The sequence below is a fragment of the Protopterus annectens genome, chromosome 5.part0, assembly GCF_019279795.1.
Source record: "Protopterus annectens isolate FY-2018-M chromosome 5.part0, PAN1.0, whole genome shotgun sequence".
Lineage (NCBI taxonomy): Eukaryota > Metazoa > Chordata > Ceratodontiformes > Protopteridae > Protopterus > Protopterus annectens.
Genome location: NC_056735.1, coordinates 226,149,044 through 226,174,792, shown reverse-complemented (window position 1 = coordinate 226,174,792; position 25,749 = coordinate 226,149,044).

Sequence of the window (25,749 nt, the reverse complement as noted above, 5' to 3'; positions counted from 1 at the left end):
AGTCCATGGAAAGTATTATCACGGAACTTATAAAAAAAGAGATTGGCAACTTACAAACACTGGACCCCACCCAAGTTTGGGTTCATGAAGGGCTGATCTTGTCTCTGGAACTTGATTGACTTCTTCGAATCGGTCTCCAGAGCCGTGGACGAGGGCAAGGTGGTCCACACAGCCTATCTGGACCTCGCCAAGGCCTTTGACACCATCCCCCACTCTGGAATCATAGATAAACTTACTAAGCTGGGCATTGATCTCTATGTCACTCGATGGGTTGCCAACTGGCTTACTGACAGAACACACACTGTAAAAGTAGTGGACACCAAATCCAGCTCCAAACAAGTGACAAGTGGAGTACCTCAGGGTTCAGTCCTGGGACCACTCATGTTTGGCATCTACTTCTCTGACATACAGGCCAATACTAAGGGACTCTGGCTAACAAAGTTCGCAGATGACTACAAACTTGGAGCCATTATTGAATCTCCAAATAATGGAGATACTCTACAAAAGGGCCTTACAGAAACAGATGCTTGGTGCCAGAGCCATGGGCTCAAGCTCAATGCCTAGAAATGTATAGTTATCCCCTTTGGGAAAAAGCATGTACCCATGAACTACCACATAGGTGGCAGTACACTAAACACCGAAAGTGTGATAAGAGACTTTGGGATACAGGTGGGCAGTGGTCTCACCTTCGATAACCACATCACCAGTCAGGAAATCCTTCTATGTGGCACACCTCATCACTAAGGGCTTTTCATCCAGAAAAAGGTGGTCATTGTCCCACTGTACTCATCCTTCATTAGACCCATTACAGAATACAATGCCCTGTTTTGTATGTACCTCTCAAGACATCTGCAACAACTGGAAAAGCCACAGAAATACCTCACTAAAAGAATCACAGGCCTAAAGCAAATGCCCTATGCTGACCACCTTAAAAAACTCCAGCTATACTCTGTCGCATATCATCTACTCAGAGGTGATCTCTGCTTAACATACAAGGCCATGTCAAACCCAGAGCTGTTGGACATGCTACACTTAAAGAAATCTCAATCCCTCAGAGCCACATGCTCCAGGGATCTAAACCTTGTCATCACAATAAACAAAACATGCTGGAGGGATAGGTTCCTGACCCAGAGACTCCCCAGACTCTGGAGTAGACTGCCCATACATGTCAAGCAGAGCGCCTCTTTGGCCCTCTTCAAAAGGAACCTTGACGATTGGATGAGAGAAAGGAAATTCACCCCAGGGATCACGTCAGTCGCCCTGCTAGACAGGGGTCCAGGAAGTAAATAGGGTGGGAAGAAATATCCAGGGAATTGTTATGGCTAGGCTTGTATAGGCCCTAGGGACGATAGCCTAGTACCAACCTATGAACTTATGATCATTTTGGAGTCAATCTAAAATGATCAAAAACTCCATAATCTAAAACTAATGTTTTTTTCAGGGTGGCAAGTCTCCCTGCACCCTGTACTACCCCTGCTAACTGTATATAGCAACTGCAGGATCATAAAACAGTGGGGTAAGGACAGATTTCCTAACCCTGCTGCATTGTAATCTCACACAAGAAAGTTCCTTTATTTGAATGTTAACTTTTTAACAGCATTAAAAAGCATTCACTCATATCAGTGTCTGCTCTTGTTGATTAAAACCATATATGTATATGAGCAAATACATGTGATATTTATATTGTTTATATGCGGTAGCATTAAAAATTACAGTACATTATTTTCTTTTCATTTGACTTAGGGATACTGCTAATCCCTCAGATGAAGGAATCTAATATACATTAGAATTACAAGACAACATCATAAAAAAATGGAAACAAAACTTTGAAGATGTAGGAATTCATACAAGAACCATACTTGGCATTATGTGCAGTTTCCTAAAGTGGTACCCCTCATCACAAAACACTACTGCACTGAGAGTGTAGCATGTAACGAGTTGCTAGATCTGAATTACCACAAACTAAGCAGCACTTGAGCCATGACCAGAAATGCAGCATTGATATTCATTTCTGGATATCACTACTGCACTCTCATACCACTAGCCTCTACTAATTGTGCCAATTAACTCCTCGTGCCGGTGGGGATAGTCCCTTAATATTTCCTTAATTATGATTGAGATTTGCATATAGAGAGCAAAAAAATTTGCATACAGTGAAAGACATAGGGTCTATATCATATGAGCGAATTGCACAAATTGCGAACGCTCATAATATCAAACATACCGGACCTCGAAGTGCTTTTTCTGAGATCGCAGTACAGTGAAGAATGGGATATTTGCCCTTTCCTCACTGTAGTGTGATCTCGGAGTTGCAATATATATTTAGCGGGGGGTATGGGGGTGCAGCCCACCACAATAGGAAGTTTGAGGTCCGGTATGTTCAATATTATGAGCGTTCGCAATTTGTGGGATTCGCTCATATGATATAGACCCAAAGAAATACTACACCAGCTGATAAAGCTGAGAAAATACCAATGGATATCCCATATATACTTTGTATAAATAATTTAATTCACAATGTATGATAGACACACAGTTGCTTACAGAAAAAAAGAGCACTTTATACTTAAACCTACTTGCACACATAAAAATAACTGTTTTTGTAGGGGCAGACTCACCCACCGCACCCACAACACATACTGTTAAGCGATCCGCACTCCTCTAATATATACATGCAAATAGCAGGATCACATAACAGCGAGGAAAGGAGCAAAAGCCCAAAATAGCTAACGGTTGTCTCACATACACAGCGATCCTATGGTTCCTATTGGTTAGGTACATGGCCTGCAGTTTAAGTTAAATGAACCAGTTCTGTTAAGAAAGTCAGAACACAGTGAAATGGTAATAAACCACAGAAATGAAGCCTTATTTCACCCATCTTTGTTACCAATATACATTGGAAAATTAATCATTTTCAAATAGTTGCACTGGATTGTTTGATTTGTTGGATGAACACATTAGCAAGGATTCCATGACATGATACAAAGACAGCAATGAATGGACTATGGGGAGATTAAGTAGTCTTTATGTAATGCAGTACTTTACACTGGGTAAATCACTGAGTGTTTTTATTTTTTCAAGGAAGGCTTTATTAGAGACAGTATAAATAGAATCTAATGTAGAGATCACATAAACTACAAAAATTCTAAAACATTCAAAATATGCATCTACAAATTGGGTCCCTCTCCATATTCCATAAGAAACCAAAAGGAAAAAGACATAATCTCACTCAACAGCTTGGTAATGCACTCAGCCTAACTCTGAACACTAAAATAAACAAGACTATTTTTAGTACTCTGCATAAACTCACCAAGCACTTCAAATGTTTCTCACAAAAATATATATAATAATGATGATGACAATAATAATAATAATAATAATAATAATAATTCTACAGCAATTAAAGCAGTATGTCAAACTAGCTCCACACAGGACCAACTAACTACTCCTGATTAACACCACTTAATAGCTTACTCATTAACTGGGATTTCAAGTACACTGAATTGCTGCCTGTAACCTTTCTTATAAACCTTATTCTCTTGTTGTAGACACATTCCAGCTTCCAATCTTCTGTAAATAAAACTACTTACACTGTTTTATCCTTCCTGTCTTATTAGATCCAAAGTCTCAACAGCTTCTGCTGGTGTTAAACATGTTCGAGATTCTGAACGTTTCATTATATGGAGTACTGTCATGCACACACACACACACACACACACACACACACACACACACACACACACACACACACACACACACACACACACACATATCTATGTGTGTGTGTGTGTGTGTGTGTGTGTGTGTGTGTGTGTCGCACGACTGTACTACGAAACAGTAAAAAGAGCATGCCTTGACTTAAGTATTTGATTTAGGGGCACACTGGAGGCTGGTAGGAAAGTTGTGGCACACACCTACCTCTCACTTCTATATTCGTCTGGCACGTCCGCAGTCAAAACGTCCTCTGGAATTCCAATTCCCAGTAGGCGCACGAAAGATGAAGACGTAAACTGACACAGAAGACAAAAACAGGTCGTAAACACCTGTTGCGTCTGTGCGACTGGACGAGATGCAAAGGGCGTTCTTAAAGAGGAATGCCCTTAAATAAAAACAAAAAGAAGTTTTTTTTTTAATTAAAATAAAATTAATTTCTCAGCCAGCCAGTTCCAGGGGGGTGCAAGTGCACCCCCTTGCACCTGCCTGCGGGTGCCCTTGACAGCCAGATATTTTTCTGTTCTTAAAAAAGCAAGTCCAACATAAAGGACACATTACTAATTAAAAAACACTCTTTACTATGAACTCTGTAAAACATTGCTATAGATATTACTTATCTGCAAATAGCTAGTTATAGCACTACTATACACATTATTTACATAAGTCTTCATACACTTTGGGTCACTAGTACTCTTCCAAGTTGTGAACACCACATTCCTACGATTTTATATATAGACAGATCTAGATATAGATATAGATACAGATATCCAATAATGTGCTACATGAGAGATAGGGAGGCACATAAACATAGCATAGTGATTGCTGGCCTCAATAAATGTGCTCCATGAGGGATAGGGTGCCAGGTAAACATTAACCAAGGGCACATGCAAATAGAACTGTTTAAGTTTCACTGCCCTGCTAGTGAGGAGATTCATAACCTTTGGGTCTAAAGAGGATCCCAGGAGGATTCTTGAAGGAGGAATACGTACCAGATGAAAGTTAATCTGGGGAATATCCCTGTAAGGGAAAAGAGTTGACCCTTAAATGTAGCTGCGACTTGGAGTTATTCTTGCCTCTGAGGAAATTGAATAGGAAGGTATTTCAGTTTATCCTTGCCTGTGAGGAACTGCAAGGAGAGGGGACTTCAAATTATCCATTCCAATGAGGAAGTGTACAGAGAATCCTACTGGAGCCTAGCATTGTCTCCTGGTGTGTCTGTTAGTACTTTTCACTTATTTTATCCAGCTACTTTACCAAAACTCTGAAGGAAGGCAATATTATACTTCTTTGTAAAGTCAACAGAGTATGATAACTTACCAGACAAAGAATTTGTTTGAGACTGCAAGTGACTGAATTCTGCAGAATGAACTTCTTGTGTGAACTGCAGTCTATCTTGTTGTTGAACTTTCTTAGAAATAAATATGAATTGCAGATTAGAAAGCTGGCTTCAGTGACTCAATGAGCCATTTAATTTTTACAAGCAAAACTGTATGCCACTACATATACATACACACAAATATATATATATATACATATATATATATATATATATATATATATATATATATATGGGTCACCTTCATTTCACCTAAAGTTTATTTGCCCGACAGAAATTTCAGGCAGCCCAATCACCTGACAGTTCATTTGCCCGACAGTTAGAAAAATGCAGGTAAATGGTATATGTCTTTTTCCCCACTGTAGTGCGATCCTGGAGTTAGAATATATAGTTGGGGGTGTGTGGGGGGCACAGCACTCCACCTACTTTGGTTTTAGTGAACATTAAGAAAGCAAACTGGACAATATTAAACCAAAGTAGGTGGGGGGGGCTGTACCCCCCCCCCCATAACTATATATTCTAACTCCAGGATCACACTACAGTGGGGAAAAGGACATATACCTTTTACTTGCATTTTTCTAATTGTTGGGCAAATGAACTGTCGGGCAAATGAACTTTCGGGCAAATGAACTGTCAGGCAAATGAAGGTGACCCATGTGTGTGTGTATGTATGTCATCAACATCATCATCATTATCATCAACAACTCCCTTTTTCTACATGGCATCAGGGTGTTGTGTCAACTGTTGCCATCTCCCTCGATTCAGTGCCACTGTCCGGGGTCTTGACACACACAATCCATCCATCACTTTGCCCTTGTTTCCTCTTGCCTGTTTCCTGTCTGTCCCTCCCAAATCTTCTTCACCATATTGTCTTTGGCTTTCCTGCACAAGAGACTGAACCACCAAAAGCTGTTCTTTTTGACCTTCCTTGCGACTGGAACTACTTGTGCTTTTTCTCTGATGTCCTCATTTTTCATTTGTCCCACAATGTGCATCCTTCCAGCCATCTCAGACACTTTATCTCCATCACCTCTAGCTTCCTGAAATGCTTTGCCTTCACTGCCCAGGTTTCTATACCATACAGTAGCAGGGGTTCCCTTATTTATCAATCTTCCATCTTCAAATTATGGAACACTACATCTGATAATGTGGAACAAAATATAGAACTCTTAGTAAATTTCAACTAGGTAGACTAGAACATGGCAAATAACTGTTTCTTCATACACAAGAAAGTCTTTTGGATGAACTGATATGATTCAGTATTACTACCCATGATTATTTATTTTAAAATCATAAGAATGAATGTATGTGTGTTAAACCCTGTCAATGTGGAACAGTATGGAATATAAATTTTAACACAAACTTAAATTAACCTCTGAAGCAAAGGATAACCATAATTCCTTCTGCATCTTCATTAGAAAACCAATAAACAATACCCAGCCATGCCTGGAATTAATTCAAAATGACACTACCCAGTACGACCAGCTAACACAGCAGCAGACAAATTCAGGGCAAACTTTACCCCAGAGAATGTTATCCCTTGTCTGTCAATATCTCTTGCACTCAATATCATCATAAAGAGCCATGTGCTGAAGATACGTTCTAAGACCAAAAATACAGTATACCTTCCTGAATCTCAGAAAGTCAAATAATTCCACCAACACAACAACACTACATCTACACCTTCAACAACAGATAAAGAAAACTTGATGGAGAGACAAATGTATTGCCCCATGCCTACCTCATCTCTGGAGCAGAATTTCTCTGCAAGTTAAACAAGGTGATACCATAACATCCTTAAAACTGTATCCATGATGATTGGATGAGATCCTATACATTTGTTCCTGGAATGACCTGATTTTGCCCTTCCCAAGAAAGAGGTAAAAACCTAAGGGTGTTCATAGGGAAGGTGAATGCAGTCTTTTGATGCTGCCATCTTGCAACTCCTTCAAACCTATGAGCTGCTTCAGTTGGCTGTTACAGAGAACCTCCACCGTAGCTATCAACTTGTTTATTCATGAATCAGGCACAGATCCCAAAATAAAGGGCAATTTTTAAATACTTCACTAATATTTCAATAAGCACTGCTTGGTCAGTTCTACAGGGAACCCCTACCTTAGTTCTCAACTTTTTTGCTCAAGGATGGAACAACTGATATTTTCTGTCTTGCTGAAGAAGCTATTTCTTACTTATTCCTTTGTCCATTTTGTTTGCTAAGTGGCTTCTCCAGCTGTCTGCAAGCCAGTTTTCCTTCACTGACGCACTGTTGTCTTCTGTCAGCTCTGTTTTCTTCAGCCTTTCTCTTTCCCTAAGCTACTGCCAGAGCTATGTTGTCAGGCTTTCCTGACAAGCCATAGTGGATGGAATGCAAAGGTAGCCTCCAAGCAACTGATACCTTTGAAGGGCAGCTGCAAGAAGGGTGAAAAGATACTAAGGGAAGATCAGGCCCTAGACCACTCAAACATACACAAATTCTACAATATTAGCAAAAAGAAAGGAACATGGCTAAATGCTAGTTATTAAATTCTACCACATCATGCAGATGAGTGCAGCTGTGGCCAAGCAGCTAAAAGTAATGACTACTTAGAAAAAAAAAAACTCTGACAAAGTTAAAAAAAAGTAAGCATGCACTCCACCAGCCGTAGCAAGGAAACCAAGGTGTTTCAAATTCCATTACTTCCACTTCCTCAAACTGCAGTTCTTTAAAAAATAATTAACTGAAGCAAATGACTTGCTTTACAAAAGAAACTTAAAAAAACAGAACATCACTGTATGGGAGTTTACTACCAAAGTGGGGGGACACACTTTTTAAATTGTATGACCAACATTTTCTTTATTAATACATTTATTTAAGGATGTAAATTAACTGTTACCGACCAAAATGCAGGACCAGAAATGAAGATATAAAATCTATGTGTATTTCTGATTCCCCTTCTATTTTGGTAGTTCCTTACAGGTATGTATCACCTCAAAAATAAGTCCAATAGATTTGCTATTTGTTAGATAATTATTGGCTATGGCATGATGGGTCCAAAATTACAGATCAAACAATAAACTGTTATCACTTTTCTCAGAAGTCACCAACTCAATATGCTGTTAACAACTGGCATTAAGAGAACATGCACCTCTTTTTCAGTAACAGGCAAGCACATACTGTTTCCTTGTTCTCCCTGCATACAGGCACACCTCTCAAATATCCAGAATTTTGCAGACTGTCCTAGATTTTTGCCTTACACCTTTTGGTTTGTTCCTCAAAAAAGTGGTCTTGTGTTAAATCACTAAAGATTGCAGCCTCCAAATGACACTCATTCAAGTTTCAAACTTTATATCCTTCAGAAATAAAGCATATTACTAATGTAAAACCTGCTTATTCTTGCAACTTTCTAAGTTTATAAATTTGTCCTGATTTTTTGTAATTTGTACCACCATTGTTTTTATGCTTTCTCTAGAATTCCAGAGCAAAGTGAGGAATCCTTCAGCAAACAAGTTAGCAATTTGGGTTCTGGTTTTAGTCGCGGTTCTTCTGTTGTCATGCAGTTCCGCCTGTGCGGCTAATCTAATATGATGACAGAGGAAAGGAAAGCTCTACTAAATTAAACTTTAAAGTGACTGCATAAAAATTTGTGGCATTCTGATATTTTAATAGTAACATTGTTTTTCTCTCAGGCAAAATAAAACATTTTAGAGATATGCTTTCAGGAGTCCCCGATTTTACCTTGCATTTTTACCCTTTCCTTTGCTGGATCTTATACTTTTACAATGAGTCACTGAAGCTTATAAACTACAGCAGGTTTGATACGATCACCAAAAATGGAATTAGTAGGTAAATTAGATCTTTTATTTCTTTGTGATAAACAGCAGTGGTCTACGTTAGTCAGAAAATAGGATACAGAGGGAAGGGCAATTGGCATATTTTTATTTTAATTTGTATTTTAAAGCCAGGTAGGGCAAATTCAAGTATTAGTTTAAAGTTGCTCCCCACCCCTCGCCATATGGTTCCAGTACCAATGGCCATCTGCAAAACTACAGTTTCTGACGTCAGTGACACATCTCCTTCTCTCCCATCCACAGTACCGGCTAATAGATGAAAGGAAAGCCGTATCAAAGGACCATGAGATCGGTTGAATTTCACACCTTTCTCCCTACCTAAAGGACTGTGCTAACTGGGCAATTATCACTCATTAACTAAAAAAATGCTAAGCATGCAAATGCTTGATGAGCTACAAATTTCTATGCAGTCTTAATTACAGCATTTGCATATGCTGTTATCATTTTATTTTATTTATATTCTTAACTTTTAGTTTTTCTCTACTGGGTCCTAGTGCCTGCCAGATTCTACCCCCACTCCACAAATACTGTACTGAAGTGCGTACAGTGAGTATGCCTCCCAACGTCCTTGTACAGTAGTAGTGGTCGCACCACTGTTTTATGCACTTTACTTTTCAGCTTGTTTGGCATTCTTCTGTAATACACTATCCCTGACACTCTTTGTCAGTTAACTGCAGCCTCTCTGATTCTAGCTTTAACCTCCTCATTCATACCTCCTCAACTACCCCTCTAAGATACTTGAAGCTGTTAACCTGTTCCATGATTTTCCATTCTATCTCAAATTTCAGATTCGGATTTCTCCAATTTGCTGTTATTACAACTCTCTTATTAGCACTCAGTTTCAACCTGTGCACATTCAGTTTTGCATTCCATTCCCTATCATTTGCTGAAGTTCTTGTTCAGAGCCTGCATGTAATGTTATATTGTCTGCATACAGCAGTTTTGTTCATCTGTCCCCTCTGACCTGTTTACTAATGTAGTCCATCTCTAGTATGAACAACAGTGGGCTCAGAGCGGAACCTTAATGCATTCCCGCTCCCATTTAGAACTCCTCTGTGAGTCAAAACAGTTTGCACTTGCACCATTCGGTCCTTGTATACAGAATGCAATAATTTGACCGATGTTTCTGGGACTTCAGTCTATTGCAGTTCTGTCCCAAGTCAGCTTTCCTGGGATGTTTCATACACTTTCTCCAAGTCTAGGAATGCCCAGTTGGACTCTTTCCTCATCTGTAGCTTTTTCCTAATTATCTTTTGAGCTGCAAATAATGGGGTGGTTGTGCTGCATCCTGAGCTGACTCCAAACTGCTCATGTCCCATGTTACTTTCAGCTGCTCTGTATATTCATTTATCGATCATCCTCACCAGAGCTTTCATGCACTGTGACAGGGGTTTGATACCTCCGTACTACCCACAGTTGTGAATGTTCCCATTTGTTCTTGTACACTGATACAGGAATGCTTATTCTACATTCATCTGAGATATGCCTCCATACTGCCTCAAGAGCTATTTCTCCCTATCTCACCTAACATCTTGATCATACCTGCTGTGACCTCATCTGAGCTTGCTGCTTTCCCTAACTTAATTTTCCTTAGTTCATCTTTCAACTTAGCTTTGTCTGGGGTGGTACTGCTTCTGTGGAGTTTTCTTTATTCAAAAGCTGCCGGAAATGCTTCTTCCATCTGCCTTTGATGCCCTGTGGACTAATGAACAGGTTGTTGCTGGCATCCCTTACGGTGGATGTGTGATAACCATCCTCATTATCTTTCCATCATTGTCTTGAGTCTTGATGGAATTTGTTTGTGCCATCTGCTGAGTCACTTTCCACAAGCTTTAGAGTGTCTCTAATGCCTTGTTATTGGCTATTTTATCTGCTCTCTTAGCCTCTTTGTGAGACAATCATATTCCTTTTGAGCCTGGTCCATGTTTTCTATTTACCACTTACAACTCTTTTCTGCAGTCCTTTCTTTTGATGACTTCCTGGACTACTGCGTTCCAGTGCCAGCTTTTCATATGTACTTTATTTCCATGCCTGCTTTGGATACATATCTGCCCTATAATCCTCACACATGGTGTTTTGAGGGACTACTATTCTTCTTCAACATCATATGTTTCCTCTTTTTCCTGAGGTGCTAGAGCTCTGAGTATTTCTTTCACTCCAGTCAAAACGTCCAAGTTTTCAGTCTAGTCTCTATTAACTTTAAAGCCTTCTCTGACCACTGCTTGCAGCTGATGTGACCACCAGTGATGTATGCTGTTGGCTGGCTGTTTCACTGGGGATGACTTTGCAGTTACTGATTTTATCCCAATGCCCCTTCCTTACTAAGAGGATGTCTACTTGACTTGCAGGTTGGCCAGTCTTGTATGCGATCTTGTGATTGTCTATCTTACTGACCCATGTGATTGCCACCAAAAGCTATTGACTAGACAGAAGTCTAGAATGGCCTGTCCTTTATTTCTGATGCCAAACTCATGTGGACCCAGGTATTTCTCATATGGGTCCTCACTTGAGTTTCATGGCAGGCACACACTGGCTATAGGGACACATAAACCTCTCCCATCATAAACATGTGTCCCTGGTGTAGGTCGGCTTCTCAACCCACTTAAAACTGGCAAATACTCATGCATATTTTTGGTTACATTAGTCATAGTGACCAACCACATAGAGTGAATTTTAACATCATTAAGTGGTTAGCCCTGATATGGGGTGCAGTCTGTGATCCATGTTGTCCTTTCTAGAGGATACTGAACACCGCAGCTGATGCCCAAAACAATTGGTCTATACAGCTGTTCCCCAATAGGCACAATATAGAGTCTGTGCTGCTGCCCAAAATTCCTTGGGAGAGTTTGAGGTGGAAACACCTAGTATGTTTCTGGGAGATTGGAGGAACACCACAGATACACATGGAGGACATACATACTCCACACAGGCATTGTCCAGAGGTCAGGATCAAACCTTGTACCTTGCTTATGCATGAGAAGCAAAGACCTCAACCATATTTGAATCTTGTACCTTGTGCATTAAAGGCAAACATCTTATCATATTCGAACTTTATATATTGTGCGTGACAGATAAAGACCTTAAATATATATATATATATATATATATATATATATATATATATATATATATATATATATATAGGTTCATAGGTGTGTACTAGGTTAATGGCCCTGGAGCCTTTACAAGCCTAGCCCATAGGATTACCATGGCATTGTGCCACCCGACTTTAGTTCCCAGTGTCTGTGTTTAGTAGAGCCACTGGAGTGATCCCCGGGGTGAATTTTCTATTTCCCATCCACTCATCAAGATTTCTCTTGAAGAGGGCCAGTGAGGTGCTCTGTTTGACATGTATGGGAAGTCTATTCCATAGCATGGGCAGTCTCTGGGTTATGAACCTGTCCCTCCAGCACATTCTGTTGATTGTGGTAATGAGGTTGAGGTCTCTGGAGCGTGTGGTGCGGAGGGATTGGGATTTCTTTAGATGTAGCATTTCTAACAGAGCTGGGTCAGACATGGCTTTGTAAGTCAAGCAGAGATCGCCTCTAAGTAGGCGATATGAGACAGAAAATAGTTGGAGTTTTTTGGGTCTGTCCATACAGGACAAGTGTTTAAGGCCTAGGATCCTCTTTGTGAGGTACTTTTGCAGCCTCTCCAGTTGTTGCAGATGTCTAGTGAGGTACATGCCAAAAGGGGCATTGTACTCGATGATTGGCCTAATGAGGGAAGAGTAGAGGGAGACAATGACCTCTTTCTTCCTGGATGCAAAACCTTTAGTAATGAGATGTGCCACACAAAAGGACTTTCTGACCACAGTGGCAACGTGGTGGTCAAAAGAGAGATTGCTGTCAACCTGTGTTCCCAGATCTCTTATAACGCCTTCTGTGTTCAGTGGACTACCATCGATGTAGTAATTCATGGGAACTGTTTTTTCCCAAAGGGGATGATGACACATTTTTTGGCATTGAGCTTAAGGCCATGGTTCTGACACCAGTCTTTGGTCTCAGTGAGGCCTTTCTGTAGAATGTCAACATCACTTGGGGAGTTGATAATAGCTCCCAACTTGCAATTGTCTGTGAATTTTGGCAGCCAGAGTCCCTTTGTATTGGCCTGGTCTTCAGAGAAGTAGATACCAAACAGGAGAGGACCCAGGACCGAACCCTGTGGGACTCCACTTATGACTGGTCGGCAATCTGACTTAGAGTCAGCTACTTTCACACTGTCTGTTCTATCTGTGAGCCATTTTGCAACCCCTCTAGTGATATAGGGGTTGATGCCTAGCTTAGTGAGTTTTTCTATGATTCCTGAGTGGGGAATGTTATCAAAGGCTTTGGCCAGATCAAGGTAGGCTGTATGAACCACCTTGCCTTCATCCACAGCTCTGGTGACTGACTCAAAGAATCCGACCAAGTTGAGCAGGCATGATCTACCCTTCACAAAACCAAACTGTGTGGGATTCAGAGTTTGAAGATTCCCTATATCCTTGTTTATTAGGTCCATGATGATGCATTCCATAGCTTTGCATATCAGACTCATCAGGCTAATGGGGCGATAGTTCCCAGGGTCTGTAGTCACTCCTCCTTTGTGGAGAGGGATTACTGTAGCAGTGCACCATTCGGTAGGGACAAAGCCTGAGGTGAGGCTGTGATTGAACAGGGCACACAGGTGAGGTGCCAGTTCACTCTGTAGTTCATGTAGAACACAGCCAGGGATATTGTCAGGTCCCATAGAAGCTGTATTCTTGGCCTTGGACAGTGCTGTTTTAATCTGTGCATCAGTAATACTGGGTGCCTGGCAATCTACTGGTATTGTGATTGGTCCTTTGGGGGGGAGGGGTAAAGTTGGCACTGAATCTGTCGGCCAGTATATTGTCAATATCTGTTGGCTTGGTGTAGGAGATACCATTGTGCAGTAGCTCAGAGCAAATCTGGGTATTGCTGTGGAGATTCTTTACATAACTGTAGAAGGCCTTGTGGTTGTCTTTACTATCTGCTGCAATTCTGTTTTCATAGCTAGCTTTAGTGGATTTGATGATCTCAACTTTTTGTTGAGGCTGATAAGGGAGTTTTTCCAGTCTTGGGACTTCACCTTATTCCGCACCAGTTCTGTTGTAGAGTTTGTTTATGGCAGAAGACCACCAGATTGGCTTCCTTTTTTTGGAGGAGAGTGTCTTGGGTCTATTGGGTATGGCGAGATCCATGCATTTGTATAAGTGTTCGTACAGTGCATTAGTGTATGATTCGGTGGTCATGCAGCTATTCTCCATTTGCATGGGTGCCGTGAAGTTAGCCACCTCTGTTTTTAGGAGCCCAAAGTTAGTTTTGGAGAAGTCTTTCATGGTGGTTACCTTTATAGGGGAGGGATGTGAATTTCCAAGTTGATTAGTTTGTGGTCGGATCTAACCAGGGAGGAGTTGACTGTTGGTGTAGAGCAATGGTCGCCTATGTTAGTAATGACCAGGTCAAGGATGTTGATACTTCTAGTGGGGGTAGCAACAAGCTGGTCCAGGGCATTGGAATTAATGAATTCCAGGAAACATTGGGCAAGTGTATTGGTACATGAGTAGTTTTCCCCATTAATGGAGGGGTAGTTGAAGTTGCCCAGTATGAGAGTGTTAGGTTGGACCCTAATATTCTCCAGGGTGCTTAGGAACTTGGAGTGTGAGTCTTGGGACATGGTTGGGGACCTATAGCAGGCTACGACCTGAACTGCTATCTTACCCAATGTTAGCTGCACTTGAAGTATTTCAGATGCGTTATGTTGGGCTACCAGTCTGGAGATGTGTGCATCCTTTATGAATATGGAAACACCAGTACCTTTGAAGCTTCGGTGCAAGTTCTGGGGCCAAAATGTGTGGAATGAATTATATCTGACAACTTGTAAGAAAGCAGCAATGAAAAAGAATCCACAATCGGCCACAATCCAAACACAGGTTTAATAAAAAACTTAGGAACTCTAGCTCCTCAGTTCTCAGTCTTCCAGTGGAATGAGTTATAGCCTGGTAGTGCAGGGGTGCTTTCTGATGCCTTGAACCAGATCTCTGTTACAGGGCAAATGTCGATGTTCACCATTTTAAAGAGTGCTTCGAGCAAGTGCATTTTGAGATTTAGACTTCTAGCATTGAGCAGCATGACCCTCAGATTGCATTTGTTTGTAGCTGTTACGGTGGCAATTTGGTCTTTGGAGCACTGCCAAAAAGGCACTATAGGGGTGGCAAGAGCCTTGGGCAGTATCCAGAAGCACAGCAGTGACAGATGCAGGCCATCTCTGGCAAAGCATCGAGGTCTGTCAATCATGTCATCCCAGGCAGACAGATGCTGGATCCCCTTAGAATAACACCAGAAACTTAGCCAATTATTGAAATCAATCATTTTCTGCTTGTACTGTGGTATCATTGTGGGTAATGGTAGGATACTTCTCAGGGCTAGGGTCATACCGGCCTGGGCTACATAATCCGAGAGCTCCTCTGTTTCTCTTTTCATGTAGTCTAGGGAGGTACATCTAAGGTCAGTCACATCCACATGCACAATGACAGAGTCATATTTGTTCCTGTTGTTGAGGGACCTGAGTGTGTGCATTATGTGGTGGATCCTGGCACCTGACAGGCAGCTGACTGTTACTTTCTCCTTATTCAACCTAGTGAGTGGGACATCAGTGTGCCTCACTATCGAGTCACCTATGACTAGTGTGTTGGACATGCTGTTTTGCCTTAGGGGCTTTGGTTGAGTGGCACACTGTTTAGGAGAGTTATGTTTCTTGTGATTAGTGTTGTGTTGTGGTGGTCGAGTGAGTTTCTGCCTTGGAGGTCTCTGCTGTTTGGGTAGATTTTTATTGAGAGCCTCCACAAAGGTAGGTGTGTGGTTTGTGTTTTTATGTGAAAGCAGTGCTGGTGTGTATTCTGGAGGGCTATGTGTTCCATGTGGTGTGGTGCAAGTGTTGACCTTCTCTTGACCAACTATTCTGGTCTTGGCTGGAGAGTGTGTGGCTTCCAATTTGGATACATAAGTGCATCTCTCACAAGTCTGAGTTTTGGGAGGTAAGAGTTGAGGTTTGTCTGTGTACATGAGGCAGTTGCTACATTGCCTCATAGGTTCATAGGTTGGTACTAGGCTATCGGCCCTAGGGCCTATACAAGCCTAGTCATAACAATTCCCTGGCTATTTCTTCCCACAGTATTTACTTCCCTGGACCCCTGTCTAGCAGGGTGACTGATGTGAACCCCAGGGTGAATTTCCTATCTCCCATCCAGTCATCAAGGTTCCTTTTGAAGAGGGCCAAAGAGGCACTCTGCTTGACATGTATGGGCAGTCTATTCCAGAGTCTGGGGAGTCTCTGGGTCAGGAAACTATCCCTATCAGGATGCCAAGTTCACCAGGTTAATAGGAGAAAGCACAGGGAACTGACCATTAGACATGCCTGGAGGGGTGGGCATTAATAATAAGCACTGGAGCTGTTTCCTTGTAGAAGGTTTAGTGCTGGTAGCACTTTTGTGTGCTAAATAATTGCTACAAGAAGTCTAGTAAAGTGGTAGACTAATAAGCTAGTAAAAGTACAGGAGAGAACTAGCAGATCTAAGGGGAAAATTGAAGAGCAGACTTTGGCACCGCTCAGAAGCTTACAAACAGTCCTGGATACAGAAAATCTGTATCTGGGCTAGACTAATTACAGGAATATATATATATATATATATATATATATATATATATATATATATATATATATATATATAGATAGCTATATAGATATATACAAACTTAAATTAACACTGAAGCTAAAGCTAACACCGTTTTGTCAGCAGTAGATGAAATTCTGTGAAGGGATCCGTTGACGAAATATCTCAGTGGTCCAATTAACTGTAATTTGTAAGGCACTCTATTAAACTTTGAAGGTTTGATTTACTGTAGTGATCTAATACTCAGTCTTGCAAGTGAATTAAGTGAAAGTCATCATGAATTAAGTCTATATTTGAAATGTGTTTTGTAATTTATCTGTCTTCTGAGTCACTGGAATTTGTATTTTTCACACATTTTATACAGTACTTTGGACTTTTCAGGACTGTCTTGATGCATATTACTGGCTTTAGTTTTAAAGGAATTTCTGATCTGCAGTCCTGGAATTTGCTGACTGTTAGTTGATAAAAAAGAAATATTCAAAGAAACCATAAATCACTCCTTATAATCCAATACCCTGAATGTAATTCAGCTATAACATTGCCATCAATCACAGTTCTACATTATCCAATATGATTCCAAAAACATAAAGTGCAAAAACTGCAGTTATGAAAATAGTACTTATAAACAAGTTTACCAGCTGAACTATTATATACATTTTTATTATCAAGTTTACCAGCTGAACTATTATATACATTTTTTCATTCAAGTGTTAGGTCTTCAAATAATATACTGTTTAACTTCTAAAGCAGGTTTCAGAATCAAACTATTAAGTTTAATTTAAGAACCCTTTCTATAATTCTACAGGAATGTGAAAATGAGACACGCCTAATATGCTGAATGGATTCAATTACACAGCCGAACTTATTCATCTAATTTGAATTATTTATTTATCTCAAATTGTTAAATGGGTTAGTCCAACTGGGCATGTGAATTTACAGCAGAAAAATCAGTGCAGAGACTTGAACATGAGCTAAAGCCGCACTGAAGTGTATCACTGCAGGATAATAATTTGAGGAACAGAGTAATGCATCACTTACTAATATCACAGACAATGTATTCTGTGGGCTTGGGACTACACAAATGTGAGTAAATTGCAGTCAGTAGAAAAATATATGAGTGTACTGAATGTGAGAACAGATGCATTTGTTTATGTGGAAGTGATAGCTACTAAGGGCTCTGCAGCATACATATATATATATATATATATATATATATATATATATATATATATATATATATATATATATATACAGTACTGCATTGGACAGCATACACACACATATATATATATATATATATATACAGTACTGCATGGGCCGGCATCCATATATGTACAGTACTGCAGCACTGCCATGCACACAGGGATATAAAAAAACTTTGGAGATGCATTTTAGCATTTTAGTAGGACTGAGTTCATGGCATTGATTTACTTAATAATTGCTTGAATTAGTAATGATTGATTTGTTGTACTGGGCCAGTAGGAAGAAAAATCTGCTGTACAAGACAATGATGGAAGTAGAGTTACATACTTTAAAGAGTTACACTTCATTTATGAGATATATCTTTATTTAGCTTTTATTTATTTAATTATTTATTTGAACTTGGTTGATGTTACATTTCAGTGTTTGCCTGTGGAGAAATGCTCCAAAAATTTAATACAACAATAAGATAATCAGGTAAGAGAAACCTAAAGTACAAAGAGTTATGTCACAGAAAGCAACAATGATACAGTAAGACATGTATTTACAGCTTCATAATGGTGGATGGATTAATCTGTTTTTATGAGTAAATGTATATGTGGTAAAAGTGGACAGGCAAAATTTGAAATGAAAGTTAGTATTTGATAGAAGATAGAGATTAATAATATAAGCAGAACGACAACATGACCACAGTTTCGTTTAGTAGGGCACTGTTAAATTAATTGTATGCAGAGCCTTTAACAATCGCAGTTTATTTTCAGCTTCTAAGAGATTTCAAATTATAATAAATAACTTCCGTTAACTCACATTAGAACTCGCAACTGCTGTTACTATTCAAAAACTGTAGTTGTTTAAGTAAACTAACCATAACAGTAGACATCTGAATGATCATTGCTGCAGTAGCCTTAGCTTTATGGGTTATATCCTGCCAAGGACACAATAGTCGTCCAGCTTCCAAAGCCTCAGGGCACTTTGCATGCACACAAACTGTCAGGCAGCATGAGCTGCGCTGACTAAAAATACAGGTTTGGGCTCAAATGCCTTCAGAGCTTTCATGCCAGCAGAGAGAGGGAGGCTGAGCCCTGAAAGGACAATGCTAGGAACAATAATAAATAAACGTCCACACTCTGGCATAAGCAACACACCAAAAACAAGGAGGATGGAGGAAAGGAGTGACTACTACAGCAGCTATCATTTGAATATGTACTGTTATGGTAAGTTTACTTAAATAATTGTATTATTTCATCATGTTGATCACTACTGCAGTAGACTTAGCTATATGGGTAGATTACCCTAACTTACTACATTTAGGAGATGGAAGGAGAAGGGTCCAGGAGCCCCTGGAGAATATTTCTAGCAAAGCCTGAAGTGACTCAAAAGAAGGAATCAAGCTTGCAATGTCCTGTAAATGTATGTACAGAAGACAAACGTGTTACTTCTAGAATATGACCCTTTTGAAAAAGCCATAGATTAAGCCAAGGCCCTGACAGAGTGGGCCTTGATCCTGTCTGAATAGTTTTGCTGTGGTGAGTATAACAAAAGGTAATAGCCTTAGACAAGCATTTGGAAATAATGTGTTTGGACATAGGTTGTCCCTTCTTATTACCTTCACAAGAAATGAACAATTGATCCAAAGATCTGAAATATTTAGCTCTGTCAGCGTAGCATCAGAGTTGTCTGTGGACATCCAAGGTACAGAGTATCATTTCTCCCTCATTTTTTAGGTTCAGGAACATAAACAGGGGGATGGATAGTTTGGCTTAAAGTAAACTCTGATACCACTTTGGTTATAAAAAAGAATTAGTTCTCAAAGAAACCCTCTGTGGAAAATAAGTTAAGTTTGTCTCATCATAAGAGCTTGCAGCACAGATAACCTTCTTGTAGAGGTCAGGCCAATCAGTAAAACTGTTTTCCATGTTAAGATCCTCAAGTCAACCAGGTTAGCTGGTTCAAATGGAGCAAATGTTAGCTTCTCAAACATAAAATTAAGATCCCAAGGAGGCACCACCAGTTTTCTTGGAGGTTTCTTATGCAAAGCCCCTTTCAACATTTTGACATTATAATCCATTGAAAGAGGAAGATCCATGCGAAGACATGTGGAAACGGCCAATAAATTAATCTTGATGAAGGAGTAAGAAAGGCCTTAGTATGGCAGCTCACACAAATATTATAAAATCAGAGAACAACTAGGCCTGAATGGGTGCTGTATATGCTGTTGGCACCAACTAGAAAACCTTTTCCATGTGCTAATATATAATTTTCTAGTAGTAAGCGTTCTTATCTCCATTGGTACCTGCACCATGACCTTAGTAAACAGGTGCCTAAAGTGAGTTAAGACCCTACCATCCAGGTAGTCATCTGAAGTTGACTGTGGTCAGGGTGTATCAGACAGCCTGTTCTTATGTGAGTAGACCCATTATGTGAAGAAACTTGTGGTAATTGCCCCTGGCCATTTCCTAAAGAAGGGAGAACCATTGTTGCCTGGAACAGAAGGGAGTCAACACAGTGATCTTTGGGGATTCCTTCTGAATCTTCAGAAGTACCCTGGACATCAGTGTAAAGGGTGGAAAAGCATACAGGAACATTCCTGTCCAAAGAAAAGGCATCTGTCTTCTAGGCCTTCATGTATGGAGTCCTGGAGATGAATCTTTCCAGTTGATTGTTTAGAGATGAGAAAAAAGGTCTACTTGAGGAACTCCCCATAGATGGATCAAATCTTGAAAGACCCCCTAATCTTGTTTCCATTTGTGAGGGTCTGCCTTTGTCCTACTCAGCTTGTTTGCCATACAGTTTTGCTCTGACAGAATGTAGGATGCTTTGAAGTTATATCTCAAGCTATAAATGGCTAGTCTGCAAAGGGGGTATAACATGGTTTCCATTGTTTGTTTCTGTACCACATGAGTGTGGTATTGTCTGTAAAAACTTTAAGATGTCCAGGAGACCAACAATGATTTAGAGAGTGCCTTGATCGGGGCAAGCATCTATTTTATATTTATGTGCTTTCATCTGTTCTTGGTGTCCCACACATCTTGCACATTTATCCTTGTTGACACTGTTCCCCAAGCAAAGTCCAAGGTATTTGTGGTGACTGACTGCTTTGGAACAGGATGGAAGAAGGGGAGACTAGGATTTAGGGATATTGGTGTCTGTACCAAGTGATTTCTCTTTCGACAAACCCCATCACTGAGATTTGAAAAGACAAAAGATGCTGATGCTGGGACCAAACAGACTTAGATACCATTGTATCTTTCTAATGTGAAATCTTGCCAGGGTATCATGAGAATCATAGATGCCATTAGGCCCAAAACCTGGAGATATTCCCTTGTAGTGCCCAGAGTCTGAATGGAAAACCTTAGAAATAGTTATGGGCATAGTATAGATCTATTTTTCCTGTGGAAGAAAAGCTCTTTGACATGAGGTGTCAAGCAGGCACCCCTGGAAAGCAATCCTATGAGAAGGAGTTAAAAAGACTTTTGAATGTTCTCTTCAAATCCCAGCTTATGCAAGGGATCTCTCACCCAAGACAGAGATTTCTGACACTTTGAAAAAGACTCTGCAAAGATTAGCAAGTCATCTATACATGGAAAAATGTGTATACCGTGTATCCAACAATGAGCTATATCTGGAGCTTGACCCTTTGTTAACACTCTTTGTGCAGTGGATAGTCCAAAAAGTAAGGCAAAGAGCTGATAATGTGATCCAGACACACAAAACCTTAAGAAACACCTGAAGTCTGGATGAATAGGTATGTGATGATAAGCATCCTTTAAATCTAATGTTAACAAGAAACTTGGATGAGGAAGAAAATGAGGTAACATATTGTGAAGTGACATCATTTTTAATTTGGGCACTATTACAAACAGATTTAGGAAAGAAAGATCCAGAAATGGTCTCCAAACATTTTCTTTCTTTGGCACAAAAAGCATCCTTGAATAAAAAACCCTTCCCAACCTGGGAAGTAGGAACTAGTTTATCACTCCCTAGGACAGTATGTGCTGAAGTACAGGGGGAAATAAAAGGGTCTGGTTTGGTGGATGAGGAATTACCCCAGGAAAAGGATGGATTTCCTCCCACTGCCATCTGTAACGATGATGAATGATTTTCAGAACCTATTGGTCTGAAACTATTTGTTGCCAAAGGAAACAGTGGAGATTCATACTTTCTGGAAGGGAAAAGGTACTGCCAAGGTAGGAGGGTGGAACAAGTTCAATTAAATAGTCATTCTAACTTGTTCAGTTGTCTTGGCTTTGGGTGGTTCTTGAATTATTTTTGGAACCCCCCTTCATTTCTTATTAAATGTCTTTTTACCAGCATTTTTTGAAACTATTTACTTTTTTTGCCAAAATTGGATGAAGGAGTTGATATTCCTTTAGAAAATTTGGAAAAGCAAAGCTAAAGAATCTTAGAGATTCCCTGTATCATCTTATCTGTTTCAATGTTTTGATAACCTGTACAGCAGAGGAACCAAAAACTACATGCCTAACTTAAAGAGAATTTAAAATCTAATTTTTATCCATAATCTGGGAGGTTCTGAGAAAGTAGCCAGGCAAACAGTAGCCATAGTCCTGGAAGTCCTGGAAGAACTATCAACTGAGTCATACAACACTATAAACATAAGTAGTGACTTGTACAATGGAAGAAACAAAATTATTTAAAGCAGATTTTTCCTCACAAAAAGAAACTGCAGACAATACATTCCTTAAACTTCCATAATTAGTTAGAATAAACTTTAACATATGAGCCTGACAGTTCAAATTTCTAAAAATCAAAGTTGCAGAAGCATACATTTTTCCCATACCTATCAATAATCTTACTATCCATATCAGAAAGAGTAGGACTGAAATTAACCAAATGTTTAGCAGCAGTAGGATTAAGTAAAGCTACAGCTGCTAGGTCAGATTTTGAAGATGTATAACAACTTAAAAGACTGAGGAACTATTTATATTTAGCATTAGAAGTTAAGCTCTCCTCTGAGTCAGAATCGAAAACTGAGAAGAACCCCCTATATCTTTCCCATCATCTTCCCATCCAGATTCAGAATACTGAATCTCTTCAGGAAAAGAGGTATCTGTCTTTCTTTTCCAGACGCCATCTTATAAGAAGGATCAATATCCTGAATTAAACCCTAAGACGGACCCAGTAAACTACTCCTGTCTAAGGAAATGTGTGGTGGAGTAGATGCATGTTTAGTTTTCTGTTTCTTTTTGACAGGAAAACGGGGCTGATAGTGTTATTAATGGCTGCAGCAGGTTCTTCAGGGATGGGCACAACATCGTGACAAAACAGGGAAGCCTTCCTTTTTCCTTCTTCAAGAACCAACAAGAGTGGCTCTTCCTTGCCCACTCAGTGGTCCAAACAGCTTCAGAGGATGAGATTAACCCCTGGTCCATAGAGGCCGTATATACTATACCAGAGGGATCTCTGGTAGAAGATGATTGGTCTGAGGAACAAGCTATGGCCACAGCAGAGTTAACCACCTGTGGCTGAGTCAAATTGCTAGCCTGCTGTGGTGGCAAAGGCCATTTAACTTTTTCTTTATCTTTTTGTAGCTGGAAGAAGGACTGACCATTGGACTGGCAGTTTGTTCCAGAGTCAGGCCGAAAATGGTGCCTCTTTCCCATTCAAAACAAATAGCAAAAGCAGGTAAAATTTTAAAGTCTTTAAAAGTCACTTTTTTCTTACAAAGACACAGTAAAAAGAAATTTAAAATACTTTGCCAAACACCAAAAGTAAAATAAGCAGAGTTTCTTCACAGAATAGTGTTTTTCAATTACTTTAAACAACTTTTAATCTGACAGGAAAAAAGAGCACTCCCATATAAAATACAGTTAAGTGTCATGATAGTCCATTATTCTTAATGTAAAAATAACTTTCTTAATCAGGAAAGTTCAGTAAAGCAACAATTTCTATAAAGTGCAAGGTTTTTCCTCAAAGGGAACTTACAGTATCTGCTTAGCAAAGAAATGGCAGAAGTCAACCGTCAAGCATCAAAAGCCTGCTGAGGAGCATAGTCTTCTCATTAGGAAAAATCTGAAGGGTTGTCAACCAAACCTGTCTTTTAGCCAGCTCAGCTCAGGGTGACTGACAGTTTCAGCACGTGGAAGATGCCCTGAAGCTTTGGAGGCTGGCTGGCTGTTATGCCCTTGGCAGGATATAACCCATATGGCAAAGGCTACTGCAGCAGTTATCAACAAGATGAATATCGATCTTTACATTCTTTCATGTTGCATCCAGTTTATTTTCCCAATGGAATTTTCTAAGCCCATAAGAGTTGTTATGTCAGACTGTTCTCAGCCAGTCAGCATTCAGGATTCATGATGCTGCCCGTCAAGCAAGCTGCATTAAGTCTTACTTGAAACCTATTGTGGTTAGGTGCATCTAAAGCCAGAGAACACCTTGGAAAAATATGGATGAAGTTGATAATTGTACTTTGTCAATTGACATAGACTTGAACAAGGGCTCAGATGTTGTCTGTGTGAGTTATGGAAGATGTTGCCTGTGTGAGTTATGGACATTATATCGTACCCTTTCTTTTTGGTAAGATAATAATAAAAAAAAAACATACATACTAACATAACACTTATATTTCTCCAATATAAAACTTCTTAGCTTAGCATTTCAAATGTGAAAATATCTCTATATATGTGTCTACAGCTTTTTGAGCAAACATTCAGAACACTGAACATTGTGGATTGGAGTTATTTTGTTGAACATTCAAAATAATAAAAGTATGCACTACCAGTGAAGTAGCAGGCAGATGTATTTTATTAAAAGTAAATTAATGTGTGGCATTATTATTTTTATTATTATTGTTATTATTATTATTTCTTTAAAACTTTGTTAAGGGACAGGTAGTAAATATGAGGCAAATTATGTACTGAAAGCTGTAAGTTATTTGCTAGTATATATTTTTGGAAGGTTGCAGTTGAGTGAAACTGGGGAAGTTGCCCTTTCCCCCGCTGTAGTGCAGTCTTGGAATTGGTTTATATAATATGCAGGGAGTGTGGGGGGGTCCAGTGTTTCCTTGTCCTCCTGCATAGTATATGCTTTAAGGTATTTGATACTTTGTGATTTGATCTTGTGGGATTGATTTTATGGGCTTTTAACATTTGGTGTTCGATATTAAGCCATTGATCCATCTATAGCTATAGCTATAGATACATGCATAGATAATTTAAATGTCTGCCTCTATCTATTTATGTATCATCTACTCTGTTTATCTATTCTATCTGTGTAGTGTATCTAGTTAATCTATGTATAATACACATGAAGTGGAGTGAAATGATATACAAGAGCTGGCAGGGTCCTTGTATAGGACCCTACCAGTCAAGGCAAGGCTATCTGCATCACTTACAATAGCAGACAGGCCCACTGAGGTTATAAAGTCAGATTTGTCAACACCTTAATATGATATTAGGGAAATGACTGAGAATTAGTGGTCTGAAAATCAATTAACCCCCAGGCCAAAATACACCATATGGAGAGCTGATCAAAAAACTGGCTCGACTGCTGATTTGGGGGTGATCCCTTCCATATAGAAGTCAAAGTTCAAAGTCCAACTTGTGCCATTTTACATGGGTTGCAACAGTTAACAGTTCTTTCTCTCTTTCTATTCTCCTAATACTTGATGAATTGCGTTTTAGAAAATTTTAGCTGAAGAGTTTATGACAAGTATGAGATTTTGTACTATTTTAAGTGAACTTGTTGAAAAAATATGTTTGTACTATCCAATTGATTTGTAATGGCAGCAAGTTCTTATATTTGGCTTAGTGAACACATTTGTACCATTCCTATCCAAAATTATGTCATCCACCATGAGTGTTACTTGCCCCACCCTTGAGATAGTTGTGGTTATATTGTGACAGAAATGAAAATTTTGATTTCTTCTCAATGTTTTGGCTTAGCTGGATGACTATTGGTGATATAAAAGGTGCTGGTCCACATACTTTTTTCTCAACTTTCTCAAGATTTGCTAGCTCATTCTCAGCCTTGTCCCTGG